Source organism: Crocodylus porosus, unplaced genomic scaffold, assembly GCF_001723895.1.
Source record: "Crocodylus porosus isolate Cpor-Errol unplaced genomic scaffold, CroPor_comp1, whole genome shotgun sequence".
In the NCBI taxonomy this organism is placed as follows: Eukaryota; Metazoa; Chordata; order Crocodylia; family Crocodylidae; genus Crocodylus; species Crocodylus porosus.
In genome coordinates this window covers 13,686,081-13,700,876 of record NW_017728921.1, presented here as the reverse complement: position 1 = coordinate 13,700,876, position 14,796 = coordinate 13,686,081, and the positions used below count along the sequence as shown (strand labels likewise).

Sequence of the window (14,796 nt, the reverse complement as noted above, 5' to 3'; positions counted from 1 at the left end):
CTTGTACACTTCCTCAGACTGGGGCTTTTGTTGTTCCTGTCCTTCCCACTACAAGAGTTTCAAGCCTGCTCCTGAAAACTGATGAAAATGGCACTGAAAGGATTCCAGATTTTGCTGTGTTGGTTCCAGAGTAAATGCGTTCAGCTTACAAGTAAAGACCTCCTTCGTTTTAATTAGCCGCAGTCCCCTGAAAGTTAACCTGAGATCTAAGAAGTCAAGTGGGGTTTCTGGTCATTACCACTCCACTAATAAACATTTGGCGAAATTCTGACTTCAGCTAATCCCCCGAGTTTGGCCAGACAGTCAGAGCTTTATCTGAACGCTGAGGAACCAGAAGGGAACCTGGCTTGTCCCCCTCACTCTGCAGAGCTAACTGGGGTAAAATATAGCAAAAGTTTATTTTTTATTGCTGAATCAAGCCATTCACTTTGTATAACACGTGGAGCAGACCTGCTCCCTCTCCAATTTCTCTGTGTCCTCCTGGGATTAGTTACTTGCCAGCCTAAAGCCTTGATTGGCGATAATCTTTTGAGAAAAAATGTTGCCCCTGGAAAACCCACGTGGCAAATTCACAGCACCGCTGTTTATTCTGGAAAGAGAACCTAGGTATTTGGTCTCCTCATCTGTGTCCTAGCCACTGAACCACACTGTCTTTAGCAAGCAAAATCTTGCTCCTGCCAGAGTCATGCTTTAGGTAAGGGAATGGCTATTGGGACCTGCATTAGCATGCTAATAGCACGCTGCTCAGGATGGTTCTCAACAGAGAAATGTCAGGGGGTAAAATTTAAGAAAGGCTTAATCATTCAGGCGTCTTCCGTCCCATTTTCAAAAGAACCTGAGTGTGTTATGCCCTTTTGAAAATGCCCTCCAAGATGTTCGATTCCCATCTGGACAGTCACCAGCGCTCTCCTTTCAGCATCCCACCCAGCACTGTAGCAGATTCTCTTGCTTGTGTGCACCGCAGTTCTGAAAGTCTGGCAGAGGATCCGAGGCTGCACTGTGCCATTTCCTCTGCCTCAGCTGTTCTGAAACTTTCTGCCATTCTCTGAACTTGACAAGTAGCCTTGTCAGCAGAATTCTGCTGCAGTATTTTTGATGGACACCAGAGACAACCCTAATTTTTGTGCAACAAGGTTTCTGTAATTGACTTGGATGTGTCAGTTTCATCTCTATACACTGACAGCAGCTCAGCGCTTACTCCCTGCTCTTTGTGATCATATGGGCAAAGCAACAAGGGCAACTTCTTGATATTCGCCTTTCTTAGAAGCATCGGCTCCACTGCCTTTTAATTTTTTTCCCCTTCATACTTATGGTAAATGGAATAGTCTTCTGCAGCGCTTTTGTTGTTGTGCTTAATTGAAACTCTGAAGAAATGGCATGGCAGGAATCCTACATAATCCAACAGTCTTGGATGGATGGGCAGAGGTTTTCACTGCTGTGACTAAGTCCCAAGATTGAGGCAGCTGCAGTGATGTGGAAAATGCACCTCCCTGCAACTCCTCTGTTTTTATTCCTGGCAGACTTGCTTGGCATATTCTCATTTTATAAACAATTCTACAACAGCATCTGTATAATGAGCCAAGCTCCATAATAACAGTCATTCTATTTTAGAGTAACTATGATAATTGCTTGTAGAATAGAAGTGCTAAATGAGACATGCAAAAACATACACACAAACCAAGCAAGAGGGGGGGAAAAAACCCCATCAACCATTCTTAGCTACAGAGGAATAACAGGGTGGGTTGGGAGAAGAGGAAAAAACAGAAGGCGCTGCAGTGGCAACCTGACAGCTGTCACTTTCCAGTACTATCTATTTTATCATCAGAAATGGTAGCCAAGTAACTCATCTCAAGTGAAATGGAAATGCATATATACACATCAGTAGTTCCAGTTTTAAAATCCTGACAACTTTTCTTGGAATTGCTACGCAATACATATTGCTGTAACTAAATTAAACGCTCCACCTGGACAGTAAATCTTCTAAAGACCTAACTTGCTTATAGATTTCCACATTTATATATATTTTATACACAGAAGTAAAAAATATATAACAGAACATCATCAATAATATGGCTGTATCTACCTATAAAATATAGAACAAGTCCTCTGAAATGCCAGCAGAGTAAAAAATACTAAGCATTATACAGCATTTTTATTTTCAGAATAGACCATGTTCCATAAATACTCAATTCATCCTCCCATCACTCCAACACAGCAAACAAGCATCGTCCATGCTTGCCAAAGCATCTTCTGTGGTTGTGTGTGTATGCTGAGCCTTTTATTACAATTTCTCACCATTACAGTGCCCACTATAAATGCACTGGCGACTGCTGCTGTTTTTCCAATAGTCATCTACCATTGCTCTGAACAGGGGCACACAGCACAGTGGCAAAAATGCTAGCATGGCAGCACAGCAGCAACAAACATCATCACGGAGAAGCTCAGCACACACCCAGCCTCCAAGTTTGATTGCCTTGCCCAAGGCCACTCAGCAAGGCAGTAGCAGAGCTGGGATTTGATATCAAGAGTTCCTTGCTTCTCGCCCCTCTCCTGGCTGAATCCCCTCTCTGCTTCTCTGCCTTTCTCATAGCTACCATAATTACTCTGTGCTGCAGTGGAGTGTGCCTGCTGTTTGATTTTTCATAGGCTGTTTTATTATGGAAGTGTGTACGCATTGTTTTAGTTCTAAGATGTTCTAAGCACGTGCATTATAAATCTCATTTTCCATGCATTTATAACTGGGCCACAAAATTCACATCATGCTGGAAAGGGAAATTTACCACCTGGGATTCTTGCTTTTTGGAGGTACTGCTAGTTATTATAATAGATCTATATTCTTGGGTGTCAGCCTCAGGCATCAGGGAGTTGGGAACCAACGAGAAAAGTAAAATAAGTTATTTTATAGCCCCAAGAGAGCCACAGGTCATCGGATGTGAGGAGGGAGAAGGAATATCTAATCTCTGACTGTCAACTCCTTTTCCACTAAAGAAATCTTACCATTTAAAAATATATGAGAAGTCTAAGTTGATTGAGGATGTATGTTCACCATTACCGGTATAATCAAGAAACTGGTATTACAGGGAAGTATCACCCTTTTCTTTGAAAGGAAGTCTCTTATTAGTGTCTTATGATTTTCCAGAGTAAGTGAAAGTGGTATTTCAAAAGTGAAGAATTGCTGTGAGAGTTTCAATGGAGTTATTGCACAGTGTCTCAGTAACAGTAGATCACTAAACCTTCTTTCAAGAAAGTAACTTCTGACCCCTTAAAAACTGGGAATTTGATACAGCACAAGTTCCTTTCAGTTTTTAGGATGGTATTACATTGGTGGATACAAAGAACCAATGGCAGAATTCAGAAAGGCCATCAAGGAGATGTGTTTGAACTCAAAACCCTTTACAATGGTGTTTGAACATACTCACATTCCTCCACCCCCTTTCATACATATATGTCCACTCATTTTAATTATGTAAACACTCATATCCACTGATGCTCAGACACTGAGTAGCTGCAGATGTGAATAAAGCATTAAACACCATATGTGTCTCTGCTTTCTCTAGATGTTGAGGCTGTGAAGATACTTGACTTACCTGCATGTCAACGAATAACCTAAGTACATCTAAGTATAAAAGGATGTGTGAAAATAATGAGAAGTACTGAAGAAAAAACTAACAGCCAAGAAACAGCATGGATCCCTAGTATACAACTGTATACCCAGTTAATCCTGCTGGTATGTCCCTATTTATCCATGCACCAAGTGATGGCCAAAAAGAACGTAGCGCCTTGGGAATAAAACATGATGTATTCATAGGTCAAAGAAGCACTGGAGAAAGTCCTCAGGAGAACCTCAGGCACTCGTGAAAAATGGAAAAGGAAGAAACACTGGAGTAACATCCTAGTACTCCAGTGCACTGAACTAGCTTTTCTTTCATACAGGAACATACCTGTCATTTCAGCTCTCTCTTGGACTAAGAGATTCCCCTGCTATAGGAAAGACAGTCATGTTTAAGTTATGAACATTGTTTTGTTGAAGGGCCAAGCACTGATGCTGAAATCCTGTTCATGACTTATTTCCTGTGATTTAGGGGCTAAAGGCTGATGATGTAAGAGCTCTTTCTGAATGAGGTGACAGTCCACAGAAATGACCTCTCATGTTGGACAGCTTATGGTTTGGGATACCATGCATGCCCCATGATACTGGCTTGTTTAAATTTCTGGATATGCCACAACCATTAGAAAACAAACTCCAGCCAACCTATTCTTCCGTGGTAAGATGCTTCTCTGTAGCAAGAAAAAAGAAATTATATTTAGATACTTTTTCCCCCTTTGTTGTTTCTTTAGGGGTTTTTTTCCTTTTAAGAAAAAAAAAAACAGTCAAAGATTCTCACAGCAAAGAGATTTTAAGAATCAGTTCAAGAAATGGGCCAAATTCATTCCTGAAAATATTCTGCACAGAGTACAATGGAAGGCCACCTGTAATCTCCATTGCAAGTCAAAGCTACAGTTAGAAAGATACACACAAACAGGATGTATCTGTTGCTATACATCAGAGGCTGTAATTGGATGCAGAAGATGGGGGCTGGCTATTTAAATCCCTTAAGGACCACTGAAAACCCCATCTCAAAGTAACTTCCTTCCCCCGAAAGCAAAAGAAAGGGAACTAGCAACTAAAATAGACCTTGCCTGTCCTGGTGATACGTTGGCTTCTCTCCAGGATTCAGAGGCATTTGAAAACTAAAATCTTCCTGTTAGCACCTGGTTCTCGCTGAGATTCTGATAAGACCCAAACCTAGAATGCGATCTTACATTGCCACTGCAGGACTAAACAATATTTTCAGCCTCTTCCATGAAGCTATTATCTATTCGAAGGCACAGTATGAGGAGTATTCCACCCATCGACGGGACACAGTTCTGGAGGATGAAGGTAGAGAGGGAACCCCTAATTTTCCACATAACAGCCCTGATAACCATTTTAAACTCCTATTTCTTTCTCTAAAGGCTCACCTGTGTCCCCATTTAAAAGAAAAGCACCTTCTCTCAAAGCAATGCAATACCACAGGTAACTATGACTCTTACTTATCTGCCAAGTGCTGCTCCAACACTGAGCTAGAATTGAATCCAAGAGTTTCCATCTGCTTGCTTTTGTTTACAAGTCTGGGCAGTCTCTGTAGGTTGTTATAGACCCAACTCTCAAATTCCCTTTCTGCGACTGGAAGACTGCTGAATGGTTCAGGCTTTGCAAACCCATCAACGTTATTCCACATACAGGTGGCCACCTTCACAGCTTCCTTCCCAAAGGGTTAAACTTATCTTTCTTGAATGGAGATATTCCTTAACCTAGATCTGGGTCTAAGACTAGATGTCTCCAGAGATATTTACAGTGCATCCCTCAAGGACAGGAGTTTGAGGACAACAGTGAAGCAACCCTGGTATCCCTTCTCAGGGGCCTGCTGGGCATGAACGACTGGTGCCTCCTGCAACTGGGGGAGCACCATGGTTGCAAGTGGGGACCGTCGGCAGTTGGCGGTGAGGTGGGGTCTGGGTGCAGGCAGCAACTGCCCACCGAAGCCAGTGGCGGCTTTGGCAGCAGCCAATCTCGGGGGGGGGGGGGGGCACATGCCCCCTCTACGCGTTGCCTATGCTGCTGGGTGCCTCAGTCTGAACCATAAGCCTGTCACCTGCCGCAGGTACTGCCAGTTTCAGTAAGGATGACAGAACAAGGTGCTCGACCCCCGCAAACATAGATTCATTGTCTAAAACATGAAGATTGGTGCTAGGAGCAATTATCAGAGCCCAGCAAGCTCCTCTGCAAGGTGGGGCAGCTACACCATCTTCAGCCAATTGGAATGGACTCGTCTACAATTTGGTTGTTATTAAATGTCTGCTCAAGCTGCCTTTTTTGTAATGCAGCCACATGAGCCACATGCCCCTCCTGCTCCAGGCTTCTCAAGAGCTGTGTTAATTGGAAGTGTCAACTGGGTTTTACTTTTCTCTGAGTTTTCTGCTGGCATGCAAGGGCTGCTCTGGGTTTTCTTGCCTCATGTTAGGCTCTTGGCCTCCACTGCCGTGCTCAGCACCTCACAGGATTGGGCCCTATGGCCAGACCCCATCTTCTTTGTCCAATAGCCTATAAACAGCTGAGTTGAGGGAGAGAGAGACTGAATGCTATAGAGATGTGCAGTTTCTGTTGTGCTGAACGTCCTGGGTTTGCTTAGAAGTAAACCTGGGATCAGACACCACCTTGTGGTAAAGGAAAGAAAAGGGCCTGTGGGCTGGGGAGGCTGAAGTCAGAAAATGTTATTTAGGAAAAAAAATCACTTTGTAAGGGCAAGGAGGACCGAGAAGAGAGGCTCCAGGCAAGAGGCTGGTAACCCTCTGCGGTTTCCCTGCTAAAGAACAGAGACAGCCGGGCATGAGGTTATCCAAACACAGATGCCAGGACAGTGCGCTTTCTTGCTGAGTTGAACGGGGCCAAAACCCCAAGGGAGCTCTTTGCATGGGGATCCGGCAGCCGTGACCCTTCACACAGGGTACATCCAACCACAGAAGGAAAAACGGATTCCTACACCACTGCTGCCGCAGCAACAGCCTCGATCGCCTCTCAAAAACACTTGTGCTCCTGCCGGCCAGAAGACTCCCCTCGCTGCCTCTTCCAGCCCCCTACCCCACATGCAAGCACTCAGCCTCCTGCTTCCTTGCCCTTACAGTGAAACAAGCCACTTGGGAAACCAGCTGCTTTCAGCTAGTGAAATATATGTTTAAAACAGGCTGCTGGTTCTTTTTTTAACCTCATGCTACCGAGCTGATCTACGAGGAAAATGGAGGTCATCTCAGGGACGACACTTCAAATGCCAAGCTGTTCAATGCGTGCTACCTGAATAAAAACAACAAGCAAGGAGCAGCTCTTTGAAGAGCCATACTAATGATTTATTTTATGCAACATCTGGGAGCTCGCTGCAAGACAAGACTGTGATTTAGCAACCGGTAACATGGCTTTAATGACAAAGTCCAACAACTCCCTGTGATGAAGGGGCAGTCAGAAATCTAGCAGAGAAATCGGTGGCTGGAGATTGGCAAAGTACCAGAGAGCAATAAAGCATTCACAATAATGAACATGACAAGGGATGGCATTTCCCACCTCAAGTAACACCATCCAGACAGCCAGGAAGGTAATCCCATCAATTAGCCTAACAAAAATCACTAATTATTTTAGCACCAGCAAGTTAGAATACACCATGAACAGAACAGGAGGCAATAGTGCTGCGTACAATCATCTGGGATACACTATTAACTTGTTCCAATGGATTTCTATTAAGCAGCTCAGCCGTTAGCGCCTCCGCCATCCACACTCAGGCAGCTTTTTGCATTGACTTTCTCTTTCTCTGCCCTTTTGCCAACACTTACTCAAAAGTTTCTCAAGACGGCCTTTCAAAACATTCAAATTCAGGTGTAATCCGGAATTATTTTTGGAACTAGGTGACTTGGGACACAACTAAGCCAGAAAAGAAAGAACGGTCTTCTCAGCATGCTATAGATATGATCACACCTCTAACTAACCAAATTAATAGACACGCAAGGCACTGCTATGCATCCCAGTTTACCTGGTTTTCAGTTCACAGAGCCTTTGTGCAATTAGAACAATCTTAAGCAACTCAGTTTTTCGGACACTTTTTTCAGTAACAATTCGGTATCGACGTGACTCAACATATCGTAGCCTGAGTAACCCAGAACAGCCGAGTGCCTGTTCACTCCTCTTCCTTCTCCTGCTGCTGGGATGACATAAAAGATGTAGGAAACCTTTGCCAAGAAAGGGGGAAAGGCACACACTGTTTTAATGTGGGTTACAATCAAGTTTTGTGAGGCGTTTTCAGATTTTGACCTGGGTTCTCAGTGGCAAGTCTTGCAGGTCACAAGGTTTCAGTTCTGGCTCCCTGAGGGAGCCTGATGCTGAGGACAAGCAGAAGTTATTTAAGACATACTCGCTCAGTGGGAACAACTGTATTTGTATCTGCTTTAGTCAGAACTGGAGCAAGCCTCTGCTTTCTTCATGCCATATTCAGAGAAGAGTCCCAAGATCTGAAGGGAAGCTGTATCCCATCCCTTCCCGGTGGGCTCCCGAAGATCCTGGGAATGGAAGTGAACCATGCACTAGGCACTGGATGGAGAGGAGTAGCATGCCAGACCTGCAAGAACTATTTGGGAACAGCTGGCTTGGCCCTCTAGAGTGGAAAGTATTTTAGTTAAGTGTCATACTCTACTTTTTTCCCGGTTCCTTCATCATCAGTTAACATACAAAATTTAACTATGATTCAGGCAGTGGAATTAAACAGAAGTGGGATTTTGAGGAAGCAAATGTATTTTTAAAAAATAGCAAAATGTGATTAAAAAAAAAGTTTTGCCTGCCCTGAGCATGAACAGACCTTGGCCTCTCCTCCACCATTACACTAAGTACCTGATAACAGATTGTGCACAGGTGGTCATGCCTAACTGATAATGCAGATATTGTATTCAAACCAACACAGGTTCAGATATAAATCCCACTGAATTCAATGAATTTTAAATCAGCTGTGTTATTGCTTGTTCTGAATGCAGCTCATTGAACTAGGCAACCCCTAACCAGCCTATGGTTCTCCAGACACCTTTGAGTACTCTCCATCATATATGCTTATGAGTCACGTCATGTATAATTACTTTTAAAGTTTCTTTAGTGGCTGCAAAATAATCAAAGCTTTTATCTGAGTAGCACATTTTAACCCAAGTTAAAGCAAGCCAAAAAGTAACCCACTGTCACATTTTAAGCCAGTGGTAAGCAAACAAGTGAACCAATGTGAGAATGCCAAAAGGAGATGAAAAAGTCAAACCAAGGCATTTCAGAATATTCAGCCAACTCCTAAGTTACGACCAACGGTTCAGCTGGCATGTCTGATGAAGTAGCAGCCAACTGGTGCCCACATTTCTAAATTCCTGACAGATGAGGAGAAGTGAGAATTTAAATGTATTAGACTGGAAAAAGTTTACCGAGTGAAAGCCCCCAGGGGAATTCTCCTATCTAAGGTAATAAAGTTTCTTTAACTCAAAGTACTGGAAGACAAATGAAAAATCTTTCACTGCTTTTGTAAAATATGAACAACACAGGGGACTAAAATGAATATTGTACCTGGTAAAGCAACAGAAATATGAGATACTTAATAATTCTGATGGGAATTCTTAGCATCGTGAACCAAATACTTAGAAGATGTTAATGCAATAACATGCTACATATTTTTATGCTAAGGGACTAAGAAGAACTCTCCTTACAATTTCCCCTGACAGCAGGAGGAGGGGTGTGGATGGTACTATTAATCAATCAGTCCTATTCACTTATTCACAACATTTCTGTCAAAAGTAATGATTGAAAGGAGTCAGAAAGGGCATATGAACACTTGAATCAATGTGTTAAGATTTAAAGAAAGCAAATTAAAGTGACAGTAAATGCTACAATAGCAGCTAATCTTACAAGCCACTGGACACAGTCATGCTGCTTCCAAAGTTTCTTAAATACATTGCTTAAAGTTCCTCTGCCACGACACATGCAGCATATCGCCTTCAGTCAGAGAAATAGGTTACATGTTTGTAATCTACTAACTTGAAATCATTACCTTAACGCTGCCAGAAAGTCTAATTTCAGTAGCTTAAGGGCAGCAACACAAAAGATTTATTAATGCATTTGAATGCTCACCTTCTGGAATTAAACAAAAAAAATCTATTGCTTGGATCAGACTAGATGGAAAGCAACGGCGCACTGCTAGAAAATGGAGAGAAACATCACCTTTAACAAGTTCACTGGTTTGCTCAGCAATACCCAAAAACTTGTTGGCCAGGGTAAACGCACTTGTACAAATTCAAAATAGCCTGTGGCATTTTTACAGACTGCTTGCCACCCAGTAGCACAGAATCTTTTTATCCCTAAACAACTTTAGCATCAGATCTTGCTTTTGTCCTGATTTCAAGGCCAGGAGTTGGCAATGTTTCCCAGCAGCAGGCCAGCATGACCTAGCTCGGGTCTGAAGTGGGCCAGCACTGGGACCCAGCTGCTGCCACTGCCACTGCCACTGCTTCTCCCTGGGAAAGCTCCCTTCCGCTTAGCCATCTGGTTGCACCACGGGTGAAGTTGGTGAGCACCACAAAAACTACAGCTCTGCAGGCTGGATCCAACGGTTGCTGAACCCTGCTCTTGGCTGATGTAGGTAGTAAGAGCAATTGAGCACAAAATAAATCAAAGTTCAGAGACAACTTATAGATTCATAGATCCTAGGGTCGGAAGGGACCTCAGTGGGCCATTTAGTCCGACCCCCTGCCCCTAGCAGGCAAGAAAAGGGTCACCAAACCATGTGATCCCAGCCAGGTGCCTGTCCAGTCTCTTTTTTGGAGACCCCCAAGGATGGGCCGAGCACCACCTCCCTTGGGAGCCCATTCCAGATCCTGGCAACCCTGACCGTGAAGAACTTTTTTCTAATGTCCAGTCTATACCTACTCTCCAGTAGCTTATGACCATTGTTCTGGGGGTGCCCTGGTAAACAGACTGTCGCCTGCTTCATGTTGCTCTCCCCTTATGAATCTGTATGTTGCCACAAGGTCCCCTCTCAGCCTCTGTTGGAGAGGCTGAAGAGGTTAAAGTCCCTTAGCCTTTCCTCGTAGGGCCTTCCCTGCAGGTCTCTAATCAGGCAAGTGGCTCTTCTTTGGACCCTCTCCAGGTTGTCCACATCCCACTTGAATGGTGGCATCCAGAACTGGATGCAGTACTGACCAGTGCCGCATAGAGAGGGAGAATCACCTCCCTGGACCTGTGAAGCACCTACAGATGCATGACAAGGTGCGACTGGCTCTGCCAACTGCTTAATCACATTGGCGACTCACGTTCATCCTGGAGTCAACAGTGACTCCAAGATCTTTTTCTGCCTCAGTGGAGCTGAGAAGGTTGCCCCCCAGCCTGTAGGTATGATGGCAGTTCTTCCTCCATAGATGCAGCACCTTGCACCTGTCCTTATTAAATTGCATCCTGTTGCTCTCTGCCCACTTCCCCAACCTGTCTAGGTTGGCCTGGATCTGGTTCCTCCTCTCCAGGGTGTTAGCTTCACCCCATATTTTTGTCATCTGTGAATTTGGACAGGGTGCTTCCCACCCCATCATCCAGATCACTGATGAAGATGTTGAACAGCACCAGCCCCAGAACTGAGCCCTGAGGGACTCCACTGCCCACATCTTTCCAGTTTGACACCAACCCATCCACCACCACTCTTTGAGTGCGACCCTTTAGCCTTAATAATAATAATAATGTTATGAACACATTTAAAACAGCCTACCAACAGGACAAGTTCACTCAAGTATCACGTAGAAATGAACTTGAATCAAAGTCCTTCTGTCCAAATGCATCACGGGTTGAATCAAAACCCAAACCTGGGTCTGTCTTAAGGATCTGAGACTGATTTTATGCCTGTCACTATACAACCATGCAGTAGAAGCTGAGGATTTGTTTAAGCCAAATACATTTTAGTTTTTCAGTTTAAGTAGGACCAACCAGGTCTGACTATGTATAAAAGCAAGTCAGAAACACTTACCTATCACAAAGAACGCCTCCCTCTCTGCTCCCTATCCAAGCACTGATGAACAAAGACGGACAGTCTAATACCTTAACCGCTGTAGGATCCGTAAATGTCACAACCTTTAAACCATATTTCGAGGACTTAGGCATATCAATAAGCTTCTTGAAAAGCATAAGTTATCTTGCTCATCTGCTATTTTAACTCTGAGTCTCACTTCAGTTATAACCTTCACTGAACAGATTTAATCCTGATTTTCCCCTCATGAATGCCGGTCTTGCTTCTCATCTCCTAATCAGAAATAAAGACTCTGAAACAAAGACACTGGACACATCTATATGTGCTATTAATGCTATGAAGGCTTAGTACACAGTAAAATACTGCACAGCAAGCCTTCACTGGGAGTATGTCTACACTAAACCTACTGAGCAATAAAGCATCTTGTGTAGACAAACCCACTGTGCTGCACACAATGCTTGCTTCCTTGCTTTCCTTTTTTTTTTTTTTTTGCACAGGAGAATCTGACCCCGCTTGACACTCCTGTTTTCCCATTAGTCCCATAGCACTCAAGCCAGCTCTCATTGTTTCCAGCTATCAAAAACCTCATGCCCGTGCCCCACCAGCCAGAAAGACAGACTATATCCTTTTGCAAAGGAAGACGCACATAAACATCTCCCTTCTGCCCTATAAGCAGAACATGCTGGATCCTTCCAGGGGATTATATTTCTGTTAGGTGGGATACCTTATGAAAACATGTGCACAGCCCCCAAACCATGTTAACCAATTTATCCACAGATAAGCAGTCTTAATTTGGAAGGGGTTCCTAGCCAGAACCTTGGCAGGGAAAGGTGTTAAAGACTCGGAAATTGTTTCAAGGCTGTTCAGACTATCTATACAGGCCAGCCTAATCTGCATTTAAAACTGACAGCTATTGGAGAAAAGCAGCTCACCATTTTTAAACCTCTGGATAATTTCTTTGAAAAGACTGTGTTGAATCACTAGCTCCCTTCCATACAGCAATGAAATGAGGTGTCCTGGGGCAAAATGTACCAGCATATTACCAGGCAATAACCCAGAACTTCCTTTGCTCTTTTCAAGACAGTAACTTGTTTATAGGTTATCTTGACCCAAGGCTGAATAAAGGTGCTAAGCTATATCATTGTTTCCATTTAAACATGTCCAGCTGTTCATTAGGTACAGACTTTTGTGATTAAAGTCCTGTGGACAACAATTTAGCTTTCAAGAGGTACTGAGAAATAGAACTACTCCTTTCCTAGTTAGCTTCTTCAAGCCATCATAAACTTTGGATCAAATGATCATCACATATGAGAGAAGCTTCTAATGGGAACTGTGACTGGCAGTTTTTAGACCTCATTCTTAATTTTACAGATTAACACCAAGGAAGTTGACTTTAAGATTACAGAAAACCTAATAACACTGCCCCCCAATGTTCTGTTAACTACCGCAATGTTCATTTGGTGCTCTGCAGGAACAATTCTTATTAGCTACTGTAGTTTCATTTGCTTGCATAAAGATTCCAGCTGAAAACTCGCTTTAATATGGCTTTAATAATACATGAAAGAGATTAATCTATAATTGTTGATTTTTGAAATAGCACTTCATTGTGTCACTCAAACCAAATACATTTGATCATTAAAACTTGCATGATTTTCCAATCTTTGAAACAAGGTTCTGCCTCAGCTGAGAGCTGATCTCATCAGAGCCAATTATGTTCTGATGGCATAGGTCTGACCCAAGCTCTTAACTGTTTTGAAACTCCAATTTTCTTTTGCTTATCTTGTTGAACAATTCAAAATAGCAGCACGCTTGTAAGAACCTTTAGTACCCAGGAACTATCACGTTAACTAGCTGCTGGGCAGGAAACTTCTTGTAGAAAACAAACAAACAAACAAAAATCATAAGAGTTAACTGGTTTTCCCCTAAAATGCTCCAGTAAATGGTTTTTCATGTCCCTTCTTTCCCAAAAATGCATCATTCATGTATCAAAATGCTGATAGGATTAAACTTTTCACCTAATCTAGCATGTGATGTTATTGTCAGACTAACACCCATCCATTTACATTAAATCTGGGTTCTTGAAAATTTTCAAAGGAAGCCTCTCAAACAGCATGTGATTCCAGCAATTATAATCCAATATGGTAACGAGTTGCGTAGGCGAGACCAGACGAAGTCACAAAACTTTTGTGTCAGCAAAGTCCTACCCAAGTTTATTTAAAAGAGTAAAATGGTTATGCAAGATCTGTTTCTCTGTGGAGAGCTTTTGTATCCGTTTCTCATGTTTGGCATCCACATCTCAACCACATTTAGAAGGAAATTAAAGGTCTAAAGACTGCCTCCTACCATACATGCTAAGTTTGTTTTCCTTTCCTTTTTTACTTTGGATTTCTCAATCCTCTAACAAGTAGTTACCCGAGACCATTTGTCAAAGAAAGAAAAGTACAAGGCTCATTTTTTAAGATCAAGCCTAAATTTTGTTTCCTTAAAAGGCCTTGTTACTTTGCAACCAGGCAGTGGCCCAGCTCTGAATCATGAAGGCCAGGGAGGCTTTTAGAAGATGTCTTCACGAATCGTGTATGATTGGTATCACAAAATCAAAACAGGTGTTCAAGTCACCAGACTAGTAAGCTATATGTGCAGCAAACCTGTCTGTAGAGTGGGTATAGTTCATAATCACAAATAACTCGGCCTCACTGCCCATGAATTCACAACCTGATTGTTTTGAGAGTGTCACTAAATAGGACACCATCATTGGCAATATTACAATCAGCTAGTACTCTTCACCAGCACATTGCAAGACACTTTGCAAGGGCCATCAGTCCCATTATCCTTAATTTACAGCTAAGGAAAGGGAGGCACAGAGAAATGAATAATCTTGCCTAAAGTCACTTAACAGACCTGTGGGAGAGCTGGGAAGGATTTTGGTTAAGGGGCTAGCCACTGGCTACTTGGTATATGATGTAAGTGACTTTTTTTTTCATTTCACTGCCTTAAGTTTTGAAAGGAAATAAGAGTATGGGTTTGGGTATATTTGTGTTTTCATTTAGACCCACCTAGCTGGTGGCAGTCACAGGTCATTCAGGTGAAGGGTGTCTACAGAAGAAAGTTTCCTGTTAGGATTTCACAGACATCAGGGCTGGAAGGGACCTTGGAAGATCATCGAGTCCAGCCCCCCCGCCCAAAGGGCAGGAAGTCAGCTGGG

The 14,796-nt window shown here is 43.0% G+C and overlaps 1 protein-coding gene across 11 annotated transcripts in view; it reads right to left on the bottom strand.

Moving 5' to 3' along the window:
• ARVCF (armadillo repeat gene deleted in velocardiofacial syndrome) overlaps window positions 1-14,796 on the bottom strand; it is a 263,050-nt gene that overhangs the window by 39,981 nt on the left and 208,273 nt on the right. The window lies entirely within an intron of this gene.